This window comes from Haliaeetus albicilla, chromosome W (genome assembly GCF_947461875.1).
Source record: "Haliaeetus albicilla chromosome W, bHalAlb1.1, whole genome shotgun sequence".
In the NCBI taxonomy this organism is placed as follows: domain Eukaryota; kingdom Metazoa; phylum Chordata; class Aves; order Accipitriformes; family Accipitridae; genus Haliaeetus; species Haliaeetus albicilla.
This window is the reverse complement of record NC_091515.1, coordinates 10,977,500-10,983,421: the sequence shown is the minus strand read 5'-3', so window position 1 is coordinate 10,983,421 and position 5,922 is coordinate 10,977,500.

Genomic DNA, 5,922 nt, shown 5'->3' with positions numbered 1-5,922 from the left:
TTCTTCTGTATGGGGGCAACTGATACTGGTGCGGGTTGGTACGCTGGTTTAGCTGCAGTGCTGATCGCTGGGGTTGGAGGGGCCACAGTGCTCGTCGCCGGGGCTGGAGGGGCTGCAGTGCCTGTCTCCTTGTTGTTAGATCCAGAGACCTTCTCTTCCCCTTGAGAGTACTGACTGGTGTTGAACATGGCTCGATAGGCATGGGCCAGGCCCCAGCACATTGCAGGGATTTGTGTCTCCCTGGAATTGTTGGGGTGACAGCATACTTTTTCCATATGTTTGTCACGACCTGGGCTGGACAGACCAGGGAGTTGTGTTGAATTTGGAATTCCCTCGGGCTAAATTAAGGTGAAATGACACCAAACGATCAGTTAAACATTTTATTCGTGACAGAAGCAAACTGAACTTGGGAGGTATAACAGTAGGTGGCGGGGTTTCTCACAACAGGTATTGGCATGAGACTACCTCAGTAACCCGTGGTAACCATATACATCAATTCAGGGAATAAGGAGATCCCTCCCATTGAGTCACAAGGTTCAGAACAGACCCCCTTGCTTTCTAGACTCCTCCTCAGAGAAGGGCCCAGGGGCGGCTGGAACCACTCCTAGTCCCAGACTTGGTCAACAGTTTTATGTCTTAAAGGGATGAGGTGTAGGGATTATGGAAAGGGAAAAGGAAAAAGAGAACAAGACAGAGAGAAAAAGGAAGAGAGAGAGATTTCACCGGTTCTGGGTCCAGCGGTGGTTCAGTCAGCTGAGGTTTCCAGTCAGCCTAGAGGTCCAGTTCTGGTGGGCTCGAGCACCTGGGGCTTCAGTTCATGCCCTTTTATCATCCTTGCCCCTCGTTCGGGCAGGCACTTGAACGTATTAGGCCAATTAGGTGTAATCTTTGGATGGTGGGCTTGGGTGTCCTTTGGGGAGTAACTTCTCCTTCCCTGCAGACCTGACCATTGTTTGATCTTTGTATCAGAACAGCTTATCAGAACAGGGAGCTGCCCACCCTCCAGCACACCCTCCCTGCCCCGTTGCTGATGTCTGTGCTGATGGGTGCTTAGCGGCTGCTTTTCACCTTGGTTCCTTCCTGGGTAGGGTTCATTGTTATGCAGAGGTCGTTTTTAAGCAGAACTTGCCCCACCACAATGTTGGAGACATCAACTCTTTCAGTCTCTCACAATGTTCTACTAGTTTTTCAGGATTCTGCACTTGTTCAGGGGTAAAGTTCTAAAACACTAGCCCATACTACCCCACACACCCTGCCACTCATAATTATCCAGCCTCGGGGCAGATCTCTGGGTCATCTTCTTAAATAATTGTTTAACCCTAAACAAGACCTGAACCACATTCAGGAACATGCTTGTTCCTAGCAATAGGACCATGCTGGTTTCAACATCCCAAGGGTATTAAAAATTTTCAAAATTCTCAAATGCCATTTTAACTAGACTGGAGGAGAAGGGAAAGGGGAGGAAAGGTGTCTCGCCCATAGATTGGGGCTCCGAGGAGGAAAGGTAAATTGTGTAATTATTAAGAGCTTCCCACAGATGGCTCCTGAAGTACAGATGTGACGACAATGCTGAGTATGAATACCAGATTAGTCTCATGACTGATAATTTTATCATACTGTTACCGAAATCTGGAATAAAACTCCTTAACACCAATGTGAAGATAAGAAGCAGGCACTTCGTTTATTGCAGAGCTGGGGACACGGGGGATCGCTCCTCCAAAGGCATGTCCAACTGATAGCATATTTGGATACATTCTGTATGGTATGTCCAAATATTTTGATGGTTTTAATATTTTGTACCAGCCATGGAAACTGGTTTGCTGCTAGGTGACTGTAAAAGTGAGATTTAGTAAATAATTATTAGAAATCTTGTACTAACACTATGACTGAAACAATAGACAAAAGTATAGCCAAGCAATTAACTAGTAGAGGTAGGTAACCATAAGTTTTGCAGTTCTTGGCTCTTATGACTAGATGTTCCTGTACTCTAGATGAGAACAATGTTGAAACTGACCACATGTGATTGAAACTGCATTAAGCTTCAAGATCAAAGAACAAGGACAAGAACAAAGACTTCAAGGACAGCCAACAAGAACTTCAAATGGGTCGGTGGTCGCAAAAGCAGCCCTTCGACTCAAATGGATCCTTCATTGTGCATGATCGGATGTAGGCAGTACTAAGATAATCAGTTGCAGTCATTTTTATGTATATGTATACTAATCTGATTAATATGCAATTAGTTATTCTATATAACCTGTTTGTGCTACAGCTGTGGTATGCACGCTAGGTGGAACTATCCCCCATGCATCCAGCGCTGCAGTAAAGAATGCTTGCTTTCTAAAACTCCAAAACGAGTCTTGGAGAGTTTCTTCGACCGGCTTTTCGGTATCATTTTGGTGACCCAGATGGGACAAGGCTTCTGAGACTCAACAGACATGGGATCGCAGGACCTCCAGCCGGCACCGAGATTTCTTGGGGAGACCCTTGATCCCCGTTCCCCAGGCTCACAAGCCAAGGCCACTGGTAAGATTTTATTTAAAGGCATTCTTTTGATTAACCTGGTTCTGGTATTCTGGTCTGGTACTCTTACCTGTTGATACAGGGAAATAACTATCTGCCTTTTGACCACTTAAATATTGTTTAATAATTCTGTTGGCCTTGTTTATTCTTTCGAAACTGACTTACCAAGGCCTGGCGCCTGTGGTGTCTATCAAGGGTTAAGCTTATCAGGGACTGGTATTTGTCAAGGGCTGACATGCCAAACAAAGGAGGTGATAACAGGAACTGCAATGTTAGTCTTATCACAGAACTGGCTAGGACTTGTTAAAAACCGCTGAAATCACCAAGAAGAGAGCATGTGTAAATGACGTGCGGAAAAACAGACTCCACAATCGGTGAGATTGTAAAGTAGGTATGTTCATTCAGCTCTGGGCAGCACGGGGGCGGGGGGGGGGGGGGGGGGGGGGTAGTCCCACCAAAGTCGTGCGCGCCTGATTTGGCAGTTCACTTTAAATTTATACAGTCAAGTGTTACATATACATAGAGTTTCGCAATATGCCTATACATAGGCATTACCTATCCCTGCTTCATATTAAAATTAGCTCCAGGAAGTCATTTCCATAGTCTCCTCTCAACTGCGCTTGCGCAGTGCCTCCTTATGGTGGTGGTCTGGTGGTCGTGAAGATGAAGGCTGTATGTCTTCTTCACGGTGAACTCTTAACCTTCTGTCCCTGCGCAGACTCAGTTGTCCCTTGACATTTGTCCAAATCACAAGGTCGGTCTTGGCTGGTTCTTGGAGCCACTGCTGCTTCTTATCAGGGACTATCTCCTGTCCTAGCCAGCCTCAACAATACAAGCGTTAAACATCACTTCTCATCCCCTTGGGCCATGTCTACCTCTATTGAAACTTCTTTAACTTCATTATAAGCTAGATAATTATTAAACAATTCTTATCCACATTCATATATCTACTATATCGGCTAAGGTTTCTTTGGTTCCCCGTCTCATAAATGACTAAAGTTCATCTAGAGAACAGAAGAAGAGGAAGATAAGACCCCTGAAGAAGTAAACGACCACCAGAGACAGATCTGAGCCTGCGCAAGATGACATAAACATTTTAGAACTGCTGACACAAGCTTTTGAACTAACCCCTCCCCAACTTATACATATGTATACTTTGTATTGTGTAACCCTGTGAATATGTATGCTTTGGTGTAATAAATATCTGGCTGCTTGCTGAGATGGTGTGCAAGCTTTGAGGAGAAATCCCCTTGCACCCAGCACTGAAATAAACATACCTGCTTTATAACTCACTCTCTGAGTTGTAAAGTTTGATCCGCGTGTCACTGTAAGCCTGACTAAGAGAAGTCAGCAAGGAAGAAATATAAAAGGATCCTTAAAAATCTGGTATTCTGGTAGAAGTACTTCTCTGATAAAGGGTATTCATCTCGCTGGTTGAAGGCAGAGATACCCATTTGGTTTGGTCTCCATACTTTGATTAAGGCTTTGGGATTTGACTGTTGATTTTGGATATGTCCTTAGATCTCTGATTGATTCTGTTTGGTATTTTGACTTAGCCTCTGATATTTGACTTTCCGATTTTTTTGATTTTTGTATATTGAAGGTATTGATAATGGGAACAGGACAGTCAAGTGAACTCCCTAAAAAATCACCTCTGGGGTGTATTTTGAAGCACTGGAAACAGCTGGGGGGTGTCTCGGGTGGTAACATGCAGAGAGAAGATTTGATTAAATATTGTAATCATTGGTGGCCTCTGTATAAGCTTGATGAGGGGGAAAAGTAGCCTGTGAATGGGACACTAAATTATAACACCATGTTACAACTTATGTTATTTTTGAGACATGAGCAGAAATGGGATGAAGTTATGTATTGTGATATGTTCTTTACCTTAAAGAATCATCCCGAGTGGCAAAAGGATTGTGGAATTAATATGCCACCCAGCGATCCTTTTGTGCTATCTTTGGAAAAAGAGAAAAACAAAAAAGGTCATAATGAGCTCAAAAGGTGTAGTTCTGCATGTAGTATTGGGCAAAGATGTTTAAAGTTATACAAGCAAGAACGAGAGGATGATCCTGAAATGATAATTGGATCTCAAAGGGCCCCACCTAGAGCTGCTCCCAGAAATAGTGATGAAAGAGAGCCCATGAATAGTCCTGTCGCAGGGCGAACAAGAGCTAAACAGAGCGAAGTTATTCAAGCTCCTCTTCATCAGGCGCTTGGGACTGAGGGTGTGGCAACTATTAAAGTACCCTTTTCTATTGTGGATTTAAATAATTGGAAAGTAGCAGCTGGGAGCTATCGGGAAAACCCTGATCAAACAGCCCATGCTTTTGAAACAATGATTCAGACTCAGGATCCTGATTGGAAAGACATACAAGTAATAATGGATGTACCTTTTGATAGTACAGAAAGAGAGATGATCCGGAGGGTTGCTAAAACCCAGGTAGAAGCACAAGTGGCTTCTGGAGTATTACAGGGAACAGTGGAACAAAATTTTCCATCTACTGATCCCAGATGGGATCCTAATAATTTGGCTCAGAGAAGACTGCTGGATCAATATAAAAAATGGGTTCTATTTGGAATCAGAAATGCTATGCCTAAGGCAATTAACATGTCTAAATTATATGAAATTAAACAAGATAGAAAAGAGTCTCCCACTGAATTTCGAAGCAGATTAAAAGATGCTGCTAGGAAATATACTAATATGGATCCTGAGCCTGAAGAAGGAAAAGCTCAATTGGCTCCTTTATTTACAGGACAATCCTCTGATGATATCAGAAGGAAATTACAAAAATGACAAGGAGCAGATTCTCGAGATTGGGGAAAATTATTAGCAGTTTCTTGGGTGGCATATAGAAATAGAGATGAATTACAGAATAAAATGAATGCAAGGTTAGTAGCTGCTCTGGAAGTAGGAGCTGGCATGGGACAAGGGAGAGGAACTGGATTGGGGTCACCAGTGGGATTAAACCAGCCCCTGGGACTGAATCAGTGTGCATACTGTAAACAAGAAGGACACTGGAAAGGGGAATGTCCCCTGAGACCTACAAGGTCACAAGTGATCCCAATTTCGACCACACAATCTCAGCAAGTTCCCCCTTTCTTGGGAAAGTTGAGTGAAAATATCTGACAGGGACCGGAGGGGAGTCTCCCAGCAGAACCTCTGGTTACAGCTAACCTGGGAGAACAGAAAATTGAATTTTTAGTTGACACTGGAGCCACCTCTTCAGTTTTAAACACCTTAGAGGGGGAATTAAGTTCTGAAGAAATTAATGTTGTTGGTGTGACAGGTGAACGAGAGACTAGACCCTTCTTTAAACCTTTGACAATGAAATTAAGAAAGCAATGGGTCACTCAGCAGTTTCTGTATTTGCCAAATTCTCCTAAACTCCTGTTAGGGAG